We start from the raw sequence: 22,031 nt of genomic DNA, 5'->3' as shown, positions 1-22,031 counted from the left end.
GCTGTTATAGAAAAGATGTGCATCCCAAGCAGTGAGAGTGGCACTGCCAAGCTATTTCCCCAGAAACTACACTTAGCATCTCAGCATCAAGTTGCCATAGTTTGAACTGTGTCTGTATCTATGCCTTATCTTTTTAAAATTGTGTTATTATTTTTTTATTGAAGTATAGTTGATTTACAATGTTGTGTTGATTACTGCTGTACAGCAAAGTGATTCAGTTATACATATATATACAATCTTTTAAAATATTCTTTTCCATTATGTTTTGTCATAGAATATTGAATATAATTCTCTGTGCTATACAGGAGAACCTTATTGTTTATGTGCTTTACCTTGATTTATTTTGTGCATCTGTTAGCAAGCTGTGTCCTAAGGTAATTGCTTCTTTGCTTTACATCACTTTGGATTATGAAAGTCTTCATAAGAATGCTCTGCTTTCAGATAGCAGGGGAAACCTGTATATTTTCCCACCCTGTGGGTCATATTTTCACTCTCTCTATTTTTTAGTTAATTTATTTATTTTTGGCTGCATCGGGTCTTCATTGTTGTGCACTGGCTTTTCTCTAGTTGCGGTGAGCCAGGGCCACTCCTCGTTGCGGAGCACAGGCTCCAGGCGCGCAGGCCTCAGCAGTTGCAGCACACAGGCTCAGTAGCTGTGGCGCACGGGCCAGGCTGCTCCGCGGCATGTGGGATCCTCCCAGGCCAGGGCTCGAACCCGCATCCCCTGCATTGGCAGGCGGACTCCTAACCACTGCAGCACCAGGGAAGTCCCACTCTCTTGATGATATTATTTGCAGCACAAAAGTTTTGAATTTTGATGTAGTCTTGTTTTATTTATTTTTTCTTTAGTTGCTTGTGCTTTTGGTGTTGTAGCTAAGAAACCATTGTCTAAGCCAAGGATGTGAAGATTTACTCCTATATTTTGTTTGAAGAGTTTTACAGTTTTAGCTTTTACTTTTAGGTCTATGATCTATTTTGAATTAATTTTTGTATATGGTGTGAGATGGTGTTTCATTCTTTTGCGTATTAATATCCAGTTGTCTCCATGTGCTTTCTTTTTATTAGTATTTGCCTAGTATACTTTGCTGTTACTTTATTTTTAGACACCATTATAACTTTGTAATTTATTTTTTAAAATTTATTTTATTGAAATATAGTTGATTTACAATGTTTTAATTTCTACTGTATGGCAAACTGATTCAGTTATTCATGTATATACATTCTTTTTCATATTCTTTTCTATTATGGTCTATGACAGGAATAACTTTGTAATTTAGATGTAAGATATGTAACATGCAACAAGTACCCCCATTTTACAGACCTGAAGAAACATCTGAAATTAAGTGAATTATCCAAAAACCCATGCACAGAACACAAAGCCAGTACTATGGATAGGGTAGGTGTTATTCTGAGTGTCACCCCATCCAAAGAGCCACTGCATGCCCTTTGAGTCTTTTAAATAAGTCCACCTCACTCACCTTGAACTCTGAATATTCACAACAGCCCATCCCCTGGAGTGGTCAGAAGGGAATTACTAACCTTATCCTTGACTAGTAGAAATTTTCAAAATGATGTTATACTTCAATTTTCTCACTTTGGAGGTTAAGGCTGTTGGGAACACAGCAAGGTTCTGAAGAAGTTGCAAGGAACAATCACGATACTTCCTACACCACAGTATTTCTACTACTTTAGATTTTTCCTATCTTTATTTATTTATTACCTATTTTTGCAGTGCGCGGGCCTCTCACCGTTGTGGCCTCTCCCGTTGCAGAGCACAGGCTCCGGACGCGCAGGCTCAGCGGCCATGGCCCACGGGCCCAGCCGCTCCGCGGCATGCGGGATCCTCCCGGACCAGGGCACGAACCCGTGTCCCCTGCATTGGCAGGCGGACTCTCAACCACTGTGCCACCAGGGAAGCCCTGCATCTTTCTTTTGTATCGTATTATGGTCTCTGAAAATCCATGTGTTACATGTCAAAAGTGGACTAGTGGGCTGATACCTGGTTTGATGTGCCACATTGTTATTATAGCCCTGAATGTAGTAACTAGGAACCAATGTGTTTGAAAAGTGAGGGAAAAAACAGCACCTGTCAAAAGTGGTACCTGATAGCTGCTGATTTCTGAGGCCCATGAGACACAAAGTCCATTAGAGCTAGAGAACTCTAACATAAGCATAAATTCTCTAGAACTCTTTCAATATTTTAAGGGTGTATAATTTGGTATTCCTTGCCCTGCAAAATTAAAAGACAGTAGACCTACACTTGATTTATGTAAATTTGAATATTTATAGTGTGTGTATTCATGTCCTTGGCAAGACTATAATATGTCAAGAAAAAGACCCCAGTTATATGTTCTACACAGATTTAATTTTTGGCTTCTGAGAATTTCTACTGCTACTAGATCAAATCAAAGAGAACTTGCTCAAGCCTATATAAAACTCTTCATTATGCTTATTTGGAATAAAGCAGACATCATTTAGAATATGCAAGCACTGAACAATGATATCTGTATTTACAAAAATACACAACCATATTCTGTAGTTAATTGTTTATCTAGAAAAACTCAGTTGGATAAGGCAATATGCACTATTCTCCCACTATCAAAGTTGCTCTTGTAAGTCAGGCACCTGCATTTAAATTAGTAGCCCTGGTTTTGGCATTGGGACATCCAACTCAAGATGGAGCACCTATTAGGGTTACCCTTCATCTTCTGCATCTTTTGTCACAGAAGATTTTTTTTTTTGCTTTGTTTTCAACTTCTTGATTAATAATGATACAAAATTGTTTTTAGCATCTTTGCATGCATAGAGAAGGAAAAGATCACTAGAAACGGATTTCCAAGTTCCATCGAAATAGTCATAGCAAAACATATGGAGAAAAAACCTTAGTGTTTCCAGTTAGGCCAAAAAAGGAAAAGATAAATAGTTTTCTTAAAATATCAAAGTCAATATTTAATTATGCTAGGGATAATAATGCCCAATGTCAGTGTCAGTCTGTTCAGAAGTACAGCGACTCAGCAAAGCAATTTTGAGCCTTTCTATTTGTGTAGCATCTTTCAACTTGACTTTCAGGAGTCCAGTGCCATTTCTCACTGTCTGGGCTCTGCAGGGCGCAACTCCTTCTGGAGTCCAGGTCGTTCCCGTGAGTCTCTGGCTCATCCAGGTACCAGGGGCCAGACTTGCATCCCGTGGGGTGGTGACTTACGGTCTCCGGTTCTTGCCCCACGTGAGCCTCCCTGGGAGCTCACCACAGTAACCTCCGACGCCACGGGTTCAGCCGGGACATCCCTGCAGTGGTAGGGAGGGCACTGACCAATCCCACGCCCTTCCCTGTGCCCGGCTCCGGTTTTGGGGCACCCCCACTACTCCCCCGGGAAGGGAGCTGTCCGGAGCCTGTCTTTCCTGGAGGGCGCGAAAGGGAACTCGGGGCTCCCCGCGCCCCGCAGCAGGGCCCAGCGGTCCACGCGCGAAGCCAGGCGGGGCCGCGGCGCGGGTCCGAGCGCCCGAGGCGCGGGCGGAGCATGTGACCACGCCGCGCGGGGCCGGCAGCGCAGTGCCGCGCGCTGGCGGCGGCGGGGAGAGCAATGGAGGCCGCGGCCGCCTGAGAGGCGGGTGCGCTGCCGGTGCTGCTGAGGAGTCTGCTGGTGCTGCGGCAGCGCCGCGGACTGTGCATCCGCGCCCGCCGCCCGCGCGGGACCGCCCGTCGCCGTCCAGCCCCTCTGCCAGCCCCGGCTCCAGGCGGGGACCTCAGGTGAGCGCCCTCCCGGCCCGCGGCCAGAGCCAGACAATGGGTGCAGCGGGCGGGCTTCTCCTTTCCCCTCGCGACCCGCGGGCCAGGCCCCCGCGGCGCCCCGGGATCCCCGACCTTGCCTCTGCCCTGGGGGCGTGGGCTCGGCGTGGCCGGCCGTGGACTTTGGGGCGGTGTCCCTGCGCGTTCTGCGCGGACCCTCCCTGAGGCACCCGCGCGTGGTGTGCGCCGCTTTGGATCCCACTCGAGGAACCTGCGGACCGGCTGTGCTCCCGGAACTTGCCGAGAGCGTGGGACCTTCTAATTCCCTCTGTCCTTCCCGCGCCGCAGCAGCCTGTCCCGGGGTCCCCGGCTCGGGTCCCGACTGCGGCGGGGGTCAAAGCGAGACCTCGCCGTCTGGGATCTCGGACGCTGACCCGGCTCAGCCCTCTCCCCGGGCCTGAGCTGCATTGCTTTGTTTAACCTCTGCCGAGCCATTTCGCACAAACTCTTGTTGCTCCAATTCTGATGAGCCACCAGTTTGATGGCTGAGGCAAGACAAAGGTTTTCCCTGTTTACAAGGGCTTAAGTCGGGAGACTGCACGCTGCCAGTGGTGTAAAATGTGTTTTCCTTATCTCCTCCCAGAGGTTTTTCTGGTTCTATAACCCTCCTTTCTTGCAGAGCTCTGTAGTGGCGAGATTGGACCTCCTAACCCTACCGAGACGGTGGGTGGGGTATGGCTTTTATTCCGGCTTATCAGTAAACAGAAGGGCAGACGGCTACATTTGAGATAGTCTCAGAATAGAGGCATCGTAATCATCTTCTGAATTTTGCATTTTCAGAGAAAATATATATATTTAAAGACATTGATTCAGTGGATGGGCGGGGTGGCATGGGGCAGAAAACCTAGTAACTACCACCGTGTGTTGTGAAATTTTAATATGGTTTTAAGAATAATGGCCCGGAACCTGATCTGGTGTAGGTGAGGGAGTGCGTGTGTGTTGGGGGTGGTGGTGATGGAGAGGGAGTGGTTAGAATACAAAGGATAAGGCAATTTTAGTAAAGGTTTCTTAGTATCATGTAGCAAATTTTCAGTTCATCAAGTTGTCTTTAAATCATCGTTTCCCTGTAAAAATCACCTGTAGTAGTTGTTGAATTATATATAAAAAGGCTAACAATTATTTGGTGTTGTATGTGACTCAGGAATCTGAAAACAACAATTTTGAGTAATTTAAAAAAGTCAACAAAGGAAAGACACTTCCACTACTCCTTCCTTTATGCTATGAGAAAACTGAATCCTAGTTCAATATATTCAACAGAAAATTAGCTGTAAAAAAAAAGATTTCAAAGGCAGGTTTTTTAAGAAGGATTCTGAAAAATGCATCTTTTGTAGGCGATATGGTTGCATTACTTCAGCTCAGACATGTGAAGGGAGGAAAATCAGGCTACTAGATTGCCCCTTTCCAGAATTAAAAGGTAGTTTCTTCAAATCCCATATTTACAGTCATCTCAGAAATGGGGAAACTTTCATTTAAAGACTTAGCAGTCATTTAGCACTGAATTTGGAGTCAGGAAGATAATAATACTGACTTGACACAGGCAGTTGGTGTGAGAAACAAAAGCTTCCACATAGTTCTTTCCAAAAACTATAAAGCAATGTAATAAATGTAAGTTATTATTGCTAGGTGAAGAAGCTGTATTTTACAGTTTTCTCTTACACAATTTTGGGAAAATTAATTGAAATTAACACGAAATTCTCCAGGGTAAGGGACAGTCTGGTATATACTAAGTGTTCAATAAATAGTTGAGGAAAGAATGAATTAATGAAAAATAAAATGCAAATGGATAAAATATGCATACAGGTCGAATTGGTTTACTTCTGTTAGTTTAATGAACATTTACTGAAGGCCTACTGTGTACCAAGAACTGTACAGACTGTTTCCACACACAGTTTATAATAAAAGCCTGCTGACCTTCCTTTTTTGATCATGTGTGATGTATGTTTCTATGAAGACTGGGGCCCCTTGGGTCATGTTAATGATCATCTCATGTAACTGAGTGGCACAATAGAACATTTCACTTGTTATATGTACAAATACTTTCTCACAATGGCCTGTGGGGAGGCAGGGCAGATACTATCATTCCCGTTTTGTAGGTGAGGAAATCCAGACACAGCGAGATTAAATGACTTGCCAACTCCTCGCCACTGAAGCAACAATGCCAGGGACAGAAGCTCGACCTCACGCCTGGTGCTTTCATCTCTGAATCACACTGTCTTCTCCAAGATACGCTGCACCTCCAGAAAATCTCTCTTGAATTAGGCCTTATTAAAGTCTACCTTTTGAATAACTTTTACATAAGGAAAAGTTATATCTTATAACCCACTACTTAGTGAAGTGGTTAAATGTGCGAGTTCTGGAGACAGGTGACTAAATTTGAACTCTGGATTTACCAGCCACTAATTCTGCATCTTTGGCAAGTGACTTAATCTCTCTAAGTCTCAGTTTTCTCATCTGTAAAATGGTGAAAGTAATAGTACCTACCTACCTTACAGGATTTGGGGGAGGATCAAATGAAACAATGTGCTTAGCATAATGCTTAGCACAGTGTCTAGTAGAAACTAAGCATTCAGTGTCAGCTAATTACTTTTATTCTCATTATTGTAATGAAGCAGTGGCTTTTAAACTTTTTTTTTTTTTGGCACAATAAGAGATGAGTTTTACTTTGCCATCCAGTATACAGATACATTACAGGTGTGTTTAATTAAAAAAAATTCACTAATCAGTGCTCAGACTTCCTTGTGCAATGCATTCTTATATTTTTCATTCTGTTTTATTTAGAAATGCTGGTTGAGATACACTACATAATTTCATATCCTGTTAATGCACCAGGACCTGCAATTTGAAAAGCACTAATGTAAAGGATAATCAGGTTAATGAGTGCATTAAAGAAAAATCTGTTATTGAATCTTTATGTTTTTCCCTCTAATGATTTACAGCATCTTTTGGAATTTAAGTATTAAATTACACTGAAAATAGGTTTTTAAACATTTCTTAGTAATTATAACCATATATTGAGTATTTATTACCATCTAGGTACTGTGCTAAGCAGTCTGTTTTTGTATGTTATCTAATTTAGTGCTCATGACAGCCTTGTAAGAAGGTCTTCTGTTTCCATTTGGTAATTGAAATTGACTCAAAGTGGTTTTAGGAACTTGCACAAGGTCACAAAGTTAGTGAGAGTTGAAGCAAGAATTGTTCTGTTTGATCCCAAAGCTCTCTGCTCTTTCAGCCTCAACACTGTGTTCTGAGGTTCTCTCACAGTGATTTCTGAAGACATATCATTCCTTCTTTTGCATAAATTTGAATGGTAATATTGAGAACTTACCGGTTGTGGTGCATCTTTTGTAGTTTCCTTTGAAAGGACCCATTTGAAGAAAATCTTCAAGTTAGTAAAGTAAGAAAGTATACTGCATAGACTAGTATTTCATTTTGACTTTGGCTGGTCTTTGATGTAAACATTTTGGAATAACTTCTCAGGTTTTTATGACAGAGTCACTCAATTGGTTAGTTTTATTGTGCACCCAAAGGTTTAATATATATTCAGAAGAGACATGAAATAGCTGTGTCACTATAAAAAGATTTCATTACAAATGAATGTTGGCTTTTGTTAAGGCACAAAATGAAGACTTAAGAGCTACAAGAGTACTTTATAGTATATTGATTTGTTTCAAACTCACCAGGCAGTGAAAGTATTTATTTTGTAAAGTACTTGTCAGAAACCACCACTAACTGTACTATTAATTTTTTGTTTTTGTGTTTCACTTCCTTGCAAATGTTTCTTAAATTTTTAGCAGTATTTTAATTTTAATTTTTTGGTAGTTCTGGGACTTTCCTCCTCTTTTAAAAATATTGTGAGAAAGAATTTAGGAAATATATTTTATAAAGAGTACTTTAAAAACACAAATAGATAATTTTACATGACAATGGAAAGGCAAATTTCACTGTTTCTTTCACACTTATGTCTGGCAGATTCAGGCTTTTTCAGTGTCTGGTTGAACGCGTAGGAGTGTATCTTATAAATAAGATAAATACCAGGTGCTTAAAAATATATAAATACGCTCTTGCTTTTGCATTATAGCTTCCTTGTGTATGGAGCTTTAAACTTTCCCTGGTATGATTAACTAGTTTATTTGTTGAATTAAGGTTGGTATTTTCAAAACTGACAATTTTTTAAAATCAGAGTTTGTGTAGATCATGATGCTATATTAGACAAAGATCAGCAGTTTCATGGTTTATGTGAAACCACATATTTTTCATAAACCATCAATTTCTGTTAAGATTAGATAAAAGTGAGTATATTGTTTCATTTATTGTTGGACATCAGATTTTATCCTTAGATGAGCCCTCAAAAACTTGTTTTGCCCCTGACGAAATTGTGTACAGTTGTCATAAGCTTATGTTTTATGCTTATTTTATTAATTTATTCCTTTTGTCTAACACTTGACCCTTAGTGGATTGGTATAGTTTTTATGAGCATCAAGAAATATTACAGCTAGGGGGCTTCCCTGGTGGCGCAGTGGTTGGGAGTCCGCTTGCCGATGCAAGGGACACGGGTTCGTGCCGCGGTCTGGGAAGATCCCACATGCCGCGAAGCGGCTGGGCCCGTGAGCCATGGCCGCTGAGCCTGCGCGTCTGGAGCCTGTGCTCCGCAACGGGAGAGGCCACAGCAGTGAGAGGCACGCGCACCGCAAAAAAAAAAAAAAAAAAAAAAAAAGAAATATTACAGCTATTGAATGGTCACTGTAATGTTTTTATATTCAGGCAAGTAAACTGGGTTCCCATTACATTTTGTACTACTTTTATTCTTGATGTGAAAATTCTTTGAGATAAAAAGAGCAAAATCAATTTAGATATGTACCTGTACTAGTGCCTTTGAGGCAGATACATAGGCATATTTTGGATCTACTTATATGTATGATTTCCACAGTTACATGAGAAGTGCAAGATTACAAGCTCTTAATCCATAAATTTAAAAATTATCTTAAATAACTTTGTGGAAATGAAAAAACTGAGTCAAAACATTTAAGAGATGTTGAATGCTTTAGTCACATGTTACCAGAAATATTTAAGAAGCCAAATAGAACAACTGTACGTAATAGCTTTTATATTCTAGTGAGTTTGCATGTGGAAAGATGATTCCATTTAAAATGTCAAAAATGAAATGCAGAAATATTTTCAGATTTTAAAATCTTCACCAGCTCTTCCAGATGTTTGTTGAATTTTTCAAATAGTATTCTTTGAGGCTTGCGTGGAAATTTTAATAAACTTACTTCTGAAACTGGTACTATTTTAAAAATGTGTCTTTGAGGAAAAGATACAGAAGCTGCATCCCTGAAACACTTTGGGAAATATTTAAATTGGAAGTAAGTACTCAGCTCACTAGAGACAGGTTTTTAGAGTAGAATTTAGAGCTGATACCAGCTGCTAAGAATTATTCTCATTAACAAGAAAGGAGGGAGCACTTGTAAAAAAGGTGTTGGGCTTTTTACCAGGGAGAGTAGGAATAAGCCACCCAGAGGTCCACTGGCCTGTCTCCACTCCCCTGGTCAGGGATTGGCTGGCACTAATAGGGGAGAAGGGGAGCAGGCGGGGGCAACAGAGAAACTCAGTTATTGTTTAAATCTGGGATAAGCCGGAGTCAACAAATAATCTGTGAAAGTTCTTGTATGTAATTGTTAACCCACACTTTCCCAACTTGGGAGAAAAAAAAGGAAAGTCCATGGCCCCAAGATCACGGTTTTTGGAAGAGGAAACATCAGGACCCCATTGTCAAAGCCATCTGTGGTCTCAGGCCAGGGCCACTGCTGTCGTTCTTAGGGAAGCTTGCGACAGATTCAGCAGAGCTGGTAAGACACTGCCAATGAATTCCAGCTGCCCTCAATGATTGCATTCCAGCTTTTCTTCATTTTGAAAAGTCCTTAATAAATGTAGAGTGACTTTTTCTCTACCAGAGTATTATTGTGACAGATGCAGTGGGCTTGCTTGGCACTACTTAGGGTGCAGCTGCCCAGACATGTTTGTGATGGGTTAACTGTTTTCTAGAGTTAATGAGGTCAGGGTCACAGGTTCAATTCCCGGGAAGGCCAGTTAGCTTTGCTTTGTTCTTTGATCTCATATTGTGCTCTTAACCCAGACCAGCCATCTGGCGAAGGCAGATCATTGATCACAAAGGGACTAATAAGCAAGACGGTGTGGGAGGAGTAGCATGAATCTTCCTCAGTGGATGTCGAGTAATTAGAGAATCAATTCCAAAAGCACGTGCACATTTGTGTTTCCTAGCATTATCTTAATATGTGGAAGATAACATGGTTGTCCCATAACTTTCTTTGTCATTTCTGTTGAAGTCCCATTTTTCACAGTGGTTTTTTCTAGTTCTGAGGTTTTAGAAGTCTCATTTATTTAGCAGTTATACATTGTCTTGAATGTTAGCTTTCCTTATAGGTTTGTCGGACAGTGGCTCTGTTAGTGAGAGCAGGGTGAGTCTGACAGTAATAGATCAGACCACCTAGTCAGTTGTTTACAGATCCAACCCCATTTGAATTAAAAAAATAAAAGTTAAGAAAAGCAAAACACCGTTTTGAATGAGAACGAATGGACTGAGACTATCCGGAAAACACTTTATAGTTTTTCTAAGCGTACCTTCATCTCCAAATCTCTTATTCTTTTTGTTAAAATTACTTCTAGTGTCGAGAGAAATATCCAAGGTCATCTAGACCAGTGCTGTCTCGTACAGAAACTGGTCCCCCATGTGGTTATTGAGCATGTGAAGTGTGGCCTGTCCAAACTGGGAGGAGCCCCTGGATTTCAAACACTTGGTATGAAAAAAATGTACAATAAATCATGGATAATGTAAAAATATAACATGTTGAAATAATGTTTTAGCTACGTTAGATTGACTAAAACATTATTAAAGTTAATTTTACTTTTTTTTTTTTTTTTTACTTTTAAAAATGTACCTACTAGAAAATTCAAAGCTACATTTGCGGCTTGCATTATATTTCTATTGGGTGGTGTTGTTCTAGACCAACCCTTCATTTTACAGATGAGAAGGCTAAGTTCAGAGGTTAAGTAACTGAGCTGAGTTCTTTCCATTGCCTGTAATCTCTCCCTGCTAATAGGTTAGGTGTTCAGGAAGATGGGAACCCTTTGAACCATTAAAAGACCATTTAGTGCATGGCAATTATCATATGTTGCAAGATCTGTGCCTGAGTCACTGCATATTAGGTATTATGCCAGGTGTGTGTGTGTGCGCGTGTGCGTGCGTGTGTAGGGGGGGGGCTTTGTTTTGTTTATGGTGTTGATTTTTAGGCTCAGTTTTACCTTCCTATTATAGGCCAGAAGCCCTATGGCTTTACTTAATTATGAGAAAAGCACATTAAATTATTAGACATTAACAGTTGTAACTCTGGAATAAATATGGTGCTCAATTGAGTGAATACTTTAATATATTTTGTGAAGATTTCAGACAGTTCTGAATGATCCTTGAGGACAAAGCAGCAAGCTTTTCAGGCTGTATTCCTTTTGGAGGGAGGAGAGCTGAAGTGAAGAGAGATTGCTTAGCTGGTGTTCCACAGGAAGAGCTTATGAGCTGTTAGTGACTATCTCTTAACCATGGATGTGACTGATGTTCCAGTCAAAGAAGAAATAGCCAGGATCAGGTGGTGCGAAAGCCGTGGCCCTCAGTGGGGGCTTCCTGTCAATTTTGTGACACAATAGTCTTTAATTGGCAAAGATAGAAAGGAAGAAAACCTCAGAACAAAATTCGTTATTTTTAGTTGAGATTTTTGTTTTACTAATCAACATAGGCAGCTCAGATTAACATCTTAAAGATGTTTACATTATGCAGCTCAGATCTAGTCTGTCTTTTTCTCCCCCTTGCCCACACAGAGTTGTAAGTCACTATCAGTTTGTTATCAGTGACAACTCATGAGCAGCAACTTTGTCAGGCAACCTCTTGACACTTCAATTACTCTCATCATCCATACTAGCTAGTAATGTGCAGGAACTTATCCTTTTACTAGGGGCAGTGTGGAGGGTGAGAGAAGATAGGCAATTACTTCCAGAAGGGTGGCTTATAAAAATATATCAAGATGATCATTTTTCTATGCTTTTCGTCTGTTGCAAACAACCGGAGTTGATCAGAGGAACAAAACAAGATAGCAGTCTTAAATGGTTACCTTGGAGTAGGCCAGAGATAAGTAACTGTGTCCTGCGGTATGAAGCTTAATGAAAAGTACCATGACCATCCACATCCCATGCAGCCTGAGTCATCGTAAATCCAGTTTATCTCACGTCAGCAGACGTGTGTTGAGTGCTTCGAACCATGGGCTGGGCACCATGGACATAGCGTGAAAAGAACAAAGATTAGGGGAGTACAGGTCACTTGAATGAGAACTTTTCTTGTCGTTTCTAGCTTGAGAAAAGAATGTAGCATTTTTACATTGCTGCAGAATGAATGAATGCATTATGATTTATGTCATACAATTCACTAGTTGATTTCATGTGCTGTCACGTCCCATTTCTTGTTGTAACCAATTTTTTTTTTTTAATTTGGGTCATTGGGACAGTCAGTTGGGGGTGCTGGGAGGCTTGTTGTCATGTTGGGAATCATATTGAATATGGAAAGGTAGCATATGTCCCCTGTATTTCTCTTTCTTTCCCTGATCCAGCTGTTCATACCAGGCACTGTGGAGTTGCTAGTGCATATAAAAATGAAGAATTCACAGTCTAGTAAAGAAGAAAGACAAGAATGTAAAATGTGCTGTGATAGAAGGTCCAAGTGCTATGGTGACTCAGAAGAAGGGGTGACTGTTCTGGGGAAGGAGGATAGAATGAAGAAAGATAAGGAGGTTGCCTCCAGAGGATGTGATAGTTGAGCTGGGTCTTGAAGGGTGGGTAGAATTTTGACAGATGGAGAGGAGGTGGAAAGGTATTCCAGAGGTAGGGAACAGAGTGAGCAAAGGTATGGCAAGCATGAGGCCATGGTATACTGAGGTGGCAGGAACATTCAGGCTTGGTAGGGAGTGGCAGGAGACAAGACTAGAGGAAGTGGATCAGGCAAAACTTGGAGAGATTTGAAAGGCTGAAGCATACTGACAATTTTTAGGAGCTATCAAAAGCAGGGCGTGGCATAATTGTATCTACTTTGGAAGGATGACTGGGAGTTAAGCTTGGCTCTAAGGCCAACTTTCCCTCTAATTAGTCTAGTGACCATGGGCAAGTCACTTTACTCCTCTGGGCCTCGAATAATCTCGTGTATAAAACCAAAGGGCGGGGGCTTCCCTGGTGGCGCAGTGGTTGAGAGTCCACCTGCCAATGCAGGGGACGCGGGTTTGTGCCCCAGTTCGGGAGGATCCCACATGCCCCGGAGCGGCTGGGCCCGTGGGCCATGGCCGCTGAGCCTGCGCGTCCGGAGCCTGTGCTCCGCAGTGGGAGAGGCCACAGCGGTGAGAGGCCTGCGCGTACTGCAAAAAAACAAAAACAAACAAAAAAGCCCAAAAGGGTGGGGCAAGAGTTATCCGGTCAATCAGTAAACAAAGACGGGACTTACCAAGGGCCTGGTCTGTGCTAGGTGCTGCTGTTGGTGCTGAGATACAAAAGCAGACATACAGCCAGGGCCCCTGTACTGTGGAGATGATATTCTGGTGGGAGAGAGGGACAAGAAACAGTACACAAATAGTATATAGCACAGTGTCACGTCGTGATAAGTGCTGTAAGGAAAGTCAAGCTGAGTGAGTGGAGTGAGAAGTTTCCACAGAGCAGCCCAGAATACTTTGGATGAAGTGGAAGAAGCCATGGGACTCTTTGGAATCTCTTCCAGATCTCAAATCATAGGTATAATTAAGTGAAAAGCTACGGGAATTCAATCTCTTCAATATTGATTAAAGTCAGTTTCCAAATAGATGTTGTTCTTACAGTTTCCATTAGGTCCACCGGTATGGCTGTTGATGGACAGACTCTTTTTAGTACTCCATCTTTTTTTTTTTTTTTTTTTTTTTTTGGCGGTACGCAGGCCTCTCACTGTTGTGGCCTCTCCTGTTGCGGAGCACAAGCTCCAGACCCGCAGGCTCAGCAGCCATGGTTCACGGGCCCAGCCACTCCGCGGCATGTGGGGTCTTCCCGGACCGGGGCACGAACCCGTGTCCCCTGCATCGGCAGGTGGACTCTCAACCACTGCGCCACCAGGGAAGCCCTAGTGCTCCATCTTTGAAAGTACAGCATAATTGACTAAGTACAGCATAATCGCAGTTTAGAAAACAGTTTCTTCAGTGTTTTGGAAATATGCCCCTTGCATGGGTAATTCTGCACGTTATCGCTCAGCGCATTACCCATCTCAAAGCTTATGGCTTATAAAAGGGGAAGATGCTTCTGTTTAAGCCACTAGATTTAGGGTGGTTGTTCAGTATATTGAATGGCTCTTCCATTTTAATATAAATTAAAATTAAGTGGGAGTCCTGGGAAAGCTCTGTTTTAATTAGAGTTGGAATGCGTCTTAGGAGACCATTTCTGCCAGTTATAATTGTAACAGTGGCATGATTTTTTAAAAGAATCCTTAATAAGCTGAGTCTTTCCTGAGGTCTTAAAGTTTATTTTATAGATGATTCTTGTCAAATCAAGTGAAAGGCAGAAGAATGCAAACGTTCTTCTTTGGCCCTAAACCTTTTTCTTGGAGATGTGAAACAGCTGAGCAGTAATCCGCAGAAGAGCATGCTTAAAACTGGCTTGTTGTTGAACATGAGCTATGAGCTTGGGAAATCTGGACTTACTATTTAGTGAGGACCAATCACACAGAGGTTTGTTTGTTTTTTTTCCTCACATAGAGTTTTAAATTGATTTCCCACAAATTATGTCTGCAGTGTTGGGAAGCTAGAGTGGTAGACTGTAGTTTCAGAGATGGTGTAAGATGTGATCCCTGGCCTCCGCTGGCATGGAATCCAGGCTGTTGCTTTGTCTCCTTGCCTAGTAGTTCACAGCCAGTGAGACTAGCCCCACCTGAATTATTTAACTCATCTTATCCTTTAAGATAATTACAAGGAGTTGTTCTAGAACTAAATGACTTACAAATTTGGGGCTTGCATCTACATTTTTGTCTTTTCTTCATTTTCGCTTTTACCGAAGATAGAAGTACCTCCTGGTCTTTGGTTCTGTCTGCTGGTTTTTTATAATCCCTGCTCTGGATTACCTCATTCTGCCAGTCTCTGTTGCAATATGATTTTTTTTTAAATTAAATTTTCATTATAATTCCCTCATGCATCTGTCTTCCTTAGAATGTTTTGTTGTTTGGTATAGCTTAAGAAAGAGAAAGGAAGGCAAGGAAGGAAGGAAAGGAGGGAAAGAAGAAAGGGAATTCTGTTTGGACACTGTACTAACAGGTCATGTTAGTATTTGATTTGCTCATTATATATGAATTTACAATATTCTGCTTTTTTTCCTTCAAGTGTTAAAAATATTTTTTATTATGGTAAAATATTTATAACAAAATGTATCAATTTAACCTTTTTTTTTTTTTTTGCGGTACACGGGCCTCTCACTGCTGTGGCCTCTCCCGTTGCGGAGCACAGGCTCCGGACGCGCAGGCTCAGCGGCCATGGCTCACGGGCCCAGCCGCTCCACAACATGTGGGATCCTCCTGGACCGGGGCACGAACCCGTGTCCCCTGCATCGGCAGGTGGACTCTCAACCACTGCGCCACCAGGGAAGTCCCAACTTAACCATTTTTAAGTGTACAGTTTATTAGCATTAAGTACATTCAAAATGTTATGCAAAAAAAAAGGTTGGGGGGAATTCCCTGGTCCTCCAGTGGTTAGGACTCCGTGCATCCACTGCCCAGGGCCCAGGTTCCATCCCTGGTCGGGGAACTAAGATCCTGCAAGCTGCACTGTGTGGCCAAAAAACAAAAAAAGTCATGCAACCATCACCTTTATCCATTTCCAGAACTTTTTCACATTCCAAACAGAAACTCTGTATCTGTTAAACAATAACTCTTCATTCCCCCCATCCCCTGGTAACCTGTATTCTTCCTTCTGTCTCTATGAATTTTCTATGAATTCTAGGTACCTCATAGAAGTGGGATCATACAATATTTGTCCTTTTGTGGCTGACTTATTTCACTTAGAATAATGTTTTCAAGGTTCATTTATGTTGTAGCAAATAGCAGACCTTTATTCCTTTTTATGGTTGAATAAGATTCCACTGTGTGTGTGTGTGTGTGTGTGTGTGTGTGTATATACATTAAAAATAATCCATTCATCTGTTGATAGACATTTGGGTTGTTTCCACCTTTTGGTTATTGTGAATAATGCTGCTATGAACATTGTTAAATAGGTATCTGATTGAGTCCCTGCTTTCTATTCTTTTGGATATATAGGTAGGAGTGGAATTGCTGGGTCGTATGGTAATTCTTTGTTTAACCTTTTGAGGACCTGCCAAATTGTTTTCCATGGTGACTGTACCATTTTAAATTCCCACCAGCAATGTACAAGTGTTTCAGTTTCTCCACAGCCTCACTGGTGATTGCTTGTTATAACAATTAATATTCCATTGTATGTATATACCACATTTTGTTCATTCATTCATCTGTCAGTGAAAACTTGTGTTACTTCCATGGGTGGTTTTTTTTGTTTTTTTTGTTTTTGGCTGTGCCGTGTGACATGTGGGATCTTAGTTCCCCTACCAGGGATTGAACCCGTGCACCCTGCAGTGGAAGTGCAAAGCCCTGACCACTGGACTGCCAGGGAATTCCCTCCATGTCTTAGCTATAGTAAATAATGCTGGTATGAACAAGGGTGTATAAATATCTCTTTGAGAACCTGCTTTCAGTTCTTTTGGATATATACCCAGAAATGAATTGCTGGATCATATGGTAATTCTATTTTTAATTTTTTGAGGAACCACCATACTGTTTTCCAGTTTGGCTATACCATTTTACATTCCCACCAACAGTGCACAAGGGTTCCAATTTCTCTACATCCTCTCCAGTACTTATTGTCTTTTGTTTTTTCATAATAGTCATCCTGACAGGGGTGAAGTGATATCTCACTGTGGTTTTGATTTGCATTTCCCTAAGGATTAGTTACGTTGAGCATCTTATCATGTGCTTATTGTCCATTCCTATATCTTCTTTGGAGAAATGTTTATTCAATTCCTTTGTCCTCTTTTGAATCAGATTGTTTGCTTTTTTTGTTGTTGAGTTTTAGGAGTTCTCTATATATTCTGGATATCAATCCCTTATCAGATATATGATTTGCAGATATTTTCTTCCATCCTGTGGTTGCCTTTTTACTCAGTGGGTAGTGTCTTTTAATGCACAAAATTTTAAAGTTTTGATGAAGTCCAATTTGTCTATTTTTTCTTTTGTTACCTGTGTCTTTGGTTTCATATCCAAGAAACCATTGCCAAATCCAATATTGTGAAGCTTTTGTCCTATGATTTCTTCTAAGAGTTTTATTGTTTTAGGTCTTACATTTTGATCCTTGATTCATTTTGAGTTAATTTTTGTATATGGTGTTAGGCAAGGTTCCAACTTCGTTTTTCTGCAGGTGGATATCAAGTTTTTCTAGCACCATTTGTTGAAAAGACTGTTCTTTCCATATTGAATGGTGTTAGTGCCCCTGTCAAAAATCATTTGACCCTATATGCAAGAGTTTATTTCTGGGCTCTCTGTTGTATTCCATTGGTCTATATGTCTGTACTTAATGCCAATACTACACTGTTTGGATTACTATAGCTTTGTAGTAAGTTTTGAAATTCAGAAAAGTGAATCTCCCAGTTTTGTACTTCTTTTTCAAGATCGTTTTGGCTACTTGGGGCTCCTAGAGATTCCATATGAATTTTAGGATGAGTTTTCCATGTCTGCCAAAAAACATCATTGGGATTTTGATAGAGATTACACTGAGTCTGTAGATGGCTTTGAGTAGTATTAACATTTTAACAATATCAGGTCTTCTAATCCATGAACATGGGATGTGTTTCCATTTATTTATGTCTTCTTTAATTTCTTCCAGCAGTGTTTTGCAGTTTTCATTGTACAAGTCTACACCTCTTTGGTTAAGTTAATTGTGAAGTATTTTATTCTTTTTGATGCTAATGTAAGTGGAATTGTTTTTGTAATTTCCTTTTCAGATTGTTCATTTTTTGTGTGTAGAAATACAGCTGATTTTTGTGTGCTGACTTTGTATCTTGCTGCTTCGCTGAATTCATTTATTAGTTCTAACAGCTTTTTTTGTGGAGTCTTTATGAGTTTCTAGATCTATCATTTGTAAACAGAGATAATTTTACATCCTTCTTTCCAATTTGGATGCCTTTTTTTCTTTTTCTTGCTTAATTGCTCTGGCTAGAACTTCCAGTACTATGTTGAATAGAAGTGGTGAAAGCAGACATCCTTATGTTCTTGCTGATATTCGCAGGAAAACTTTCAGTCTTTTACCATTGAATATGATGTTTGCGGGTTTTTACTATATGGCTTTTATTATGTTGAGGTAGTTTCCTTCTATTCCTTCTATTTCTATTTGGTTGTGTTTTTTAAATCATGAAAGGGTGTTAGATTTTGTCAAATGTTTTTTCTGCATCAGTTGAGATGATCATGTGGTATTTTTCTTTTCTTGCTAGTATTTTATTGTGGATTTTTGCATCAGTGTTCCTAAGAGATATTGGTCTATAGTCTTCTTTACTTGTAGTATGTTTGGCTTTGGTATCAGGGTTATGTTGGCCTCATAGAATGGGTTAGGAAGTGTTGCCTCCTCTTGAATTTTCTGGAAAAGTTTGAGGTTTGATTGGTATTAGTTCTTCTTTAAATGTTTGGTAGAATTCACCAGTGAAGCTGTCAGTTTTTTGTTTCAAGGAGTTTGTCCATTTCATCTAGGTTATTCAATCTTTTGGCATACCATTGTTCATACTACTTTCTTATAATATATTTTATATGTATAAAATCAGTACTAATGACCCCCACTTTCATTTCTGATTTTAGTAATTTGAGTGTTCTCTCTTTTTTTCTTAGTCCAGCTAATGGCTTGTCAATATTGTAGATTTTTTTTCAAAGAACCAACTTTTGGTTCCATTGATGTTCTCTGCTGTTTTACTGTTCTCTATTTTGTTTATCTCTGCTCTCACCTTTATTATTTCCTTCCTTTTGCTAGTTTTGGGTTTAGTTTGTTCTTTTTCTAGTTCCTTAAGTTATAAAGTTAGGTTGTTGATTTGAGCTCTTGTTTTTTTCTTTTTTAAAAATTTATTCATTTTATTTATTTATTTTTGGCTGCATTGGGTCTTTGTTGCTGTGCGCAGGCTTTTCTCTAGTTGCATTGAGCGGGGGCTACTCTTTGTCACGGTGCGCAGGCTTCCCATTGCGGTGGCTTCTCTTGTTGTGGAGCACGGGCTCTAGGCTTGCAGGCTTCAGTAGTTGTAGCATGTGGGCTTCAGTAGCTGTGGCTTATGGGCTCTAGAGCGCAGGCTCAGTAGCTGTGGCTCATGGGCTTAGTTGCTCCATGGCATGTGGGATCTTCCCGGACCAGGGCTCGAACCCGTGTCCCCTGCATTGGCAAGTGGATTCTTAACCACTGAGCCACCAGGAAAGGCCCTGAGCTCTTGTTTTTTTTTTTTTTTTTTGCGGTACACGGGCCTCTCACTGTTGTGGCCTCTCCTGCTGTGGAGCACAGGCTCCAGACGCACAGGCTCAGTGGCCATGGCTCACGGGCCCAGCCGCTCCGCGGCATGTGGGATCCTCCAGGACTGGGACACGAACCCGTGTCCCCTGCATCAGCAGGCGGACTCTCAACTACTGCGCCACCAGGGAAGCCCTTGTTTTTTAATGTAAGTGTTTGTAGCTGTAAATTTCCCTCTTAGTGCTGCTTTTGCTGTGTCTCATATGTTTTGGTATGTTGTTGTTTTCATTTTCATTCATCTCTATTTTCTAATTTCCCTTGTGATTTCTTCTTTGACCCATTGGTTGTTTAAAAGTGTATTGTTTAATTTCCACAATTTTGTTAGTTTTCCACTTTTACTTTTGTTATTGATTTCTAACTTTATTCTGTTATGGTCAGAGAAAATACTTTGTATAATACCTGTGTTTTAAAATCTTTTGAGACTTAATTTGTGGTCTAACAGATGGTTTATCCTGGAAAATCTCCCACATGCACTTGTTGGGTAGAGTGTTCTGTATGTCTGTTAGATCTAGTTGGTTTATTAAATTGTTTAAGTCCTCTCTTTCCTTATCTATCTTTTGTCTGGTTGTTCTATCCATTATTGTGAGTGGGATATTGAAGTCTCCAACTGCTATTTTAAAACTATCTAGTTCTCCTTTCAATTCTGTCAGTTTAGCTTCATATATTTTGGTGATCTGTCTTTAGATGCCTAAGTGTTTATGTAATTGTTATATTTCCTTGATGTATTAAACCCTTTATTACTTTATAATGTCCTTGTAAACTTTTTCTGATTTAAAATCTATTTTTTTCTGATGTTAGTATAGCCACCATATTCTATTTTGGTTACTATTTGCACGGAGTATCTTTTTCCCATCCTTTCACTTTTAACCTGTTCGTATCTCTGGATCTCAAGTGAGTCTCTTATAGACAACATATACAGATCTTCCTTGACTTACAGTGGGGTAATGTCCCAGTAAACCCATCATAAGCTGAAACTATAATAAGTCAAAAATGCATTTAATACAGCTAACCTACTGAACATCATACCTAGCCTACCTTAAATGTGCTCAGTCACTCACATTAGCCTACAGTCGGGCAAAATCATGTGACACAGTCTATTTTATAATAAAGTGTTGAATATTTCATATAAGTCATTGACTATTGAACTATAAGTGAAAAACAGGATGGTTGTAAGTGTATTGGTTGTTTACTTTCGTGATTGTATGGCTGATTAGGATCTGCAGCTCGCTGCTGCTGTCCATCATCACCAGAGAGTATTGTACTGCATATCACTAGCTCAGGAAAAGAACAAAATTCAAAGTACAGTTTCTACTGAATGCATATTGCTTTAGCACTGCCGTAAATTCAAAGAATTATGAACTGAGCCTTCATAAGTAGGGGACCTGTTATTGGGTCATGTGTTTTTATTTACTCTGCCAGTCTGTGTCTTTTGATTGGGGTGTTTAATTCATTTACGTTTAAAGTGATTACTGATAAGAAGGGACTTCTGTCATTGTGCTGTTTGTCTTCTATTTGCCCTATGATGTTTTTATCCCTCATTTCCTGCATTACTGTCATCTTTGTTTAGTTGATTTTTTTAGTGAAATGTTCAAATTCCTTTTTCATTTCCTTTTGTGTATATTCTATAGTTATTTTCTTTGTGGTTACCATGGGGATTACATTTACCATCCTAAATTTATAATATTGTAATTAGACTTTATATAAGCTTAACTTCAATAACACACAAAAACTGCTCCTTTATAGCTCTGTCCCCACCCCTTTTGGTTGTTTTTGTCACAAAATTATATCTTTATATACATTGTATGACAAAGTACATACTCTATTAATTCTTTTAAATGCAATAGTCTCTTAACTTATGTAGAAATCAAGATTTGGAGTTACATACCAAAGTTACAGTAATACTAGCTTTATATTAATAATTATTTTTTTCTATAAATGGATTAGTCTCCTAAATCATATAGAAAGCAAACAAAACGCATAGTTACAAACCATTGTTACAATAATACTAGCTTTTATAATTGCCCATATGGTTACCTTTATTGCGATCATTATTTCTCCATATGGTTTTAAGTTACTGTCTGGTGTCCTTTCATTTCACCTTGCAGGACTCTCTTGAGCATTTCTTGCAGGTCAGGTTTAGTGATCATGAACCCCTTCAACTTTTGTTTATCTGGGAATGTCTTAATTTCTCCTTTACTTTTGAAGGACATTTTGGTGGATGTTGGATTCTTGGTTGACACTGTTTTTCTTTTGGCACACTGAATATACCAGCCCACTGCCTTCTGGCCTCCAAAGTTTCCCATGAGAAATCTGTTGGTAATCTCAGGTCTTTTTCTGTTGAGAATTCCTTGTATGTGATGATTTGCTTCTCTCTTGCTGCTTTGAAAGTTTGATTATAATGTGTCTTGGTGTGGTTCTCTGAGTTCATCTTACTTGAAATTCATTGAACTTTCTGGATTTGTATATTCATGTCTTTCATCAAATTTGGGCAGTTTTAGCCATTATTTCTTCAAATATTCTCTCTGTCCCTTTCCCTCTCTTCTCACTCTAGGATTCCCATGATGCATATGTTGGTCAGCTTGATGGTG

At 40.1% G+C, this 22,031-nt stretch overlaps 1 protein-coding gene across 1 annotated transcript in view; it reads left to right on the top strand.

The window, feature by feature from the left end:
- The first annotated feature begins 3,341 nt into the window (after positions 1-3,341).
- Positions 3,342-22,031, top strand: part of CRACD (capping protein inhibiting regulator of actin dynamics) — a 315,539-nt gene continuing 296,849 nt past the window's right edge. The window contains exon 1 of the mRNA XM_060109260.1: positions 3,342-3,748. The gene's annotated coding sequence lies outside the window, so the exon portion shown is untranslated. The remainder of the gene's footprint in view (positions 3,749-22,031) is intronic.

This window comes from Mesoplodon densirostris, chromosome 1 (genome assembly GCF_025265405.1).
Source record: "Mesoplodon densirostris isolate mMesDen1 chromosome 1, mMesDen1 primary haplotype, whole genome shotgun sequence".
Classification (NCBI taxonomy): domain Eukaryota; kingdom Metazoa; phylum Chordata; class Mammalia; order Artiodactyla; family Ziphiidae; genus Mesoplodon; species Mesoplodon densirostris.
The sequence above is the reverse complement of the archived record's forward strand: the minus strand, read 5'-3'. Positions and strand labels throughout refer to the sequence as shown.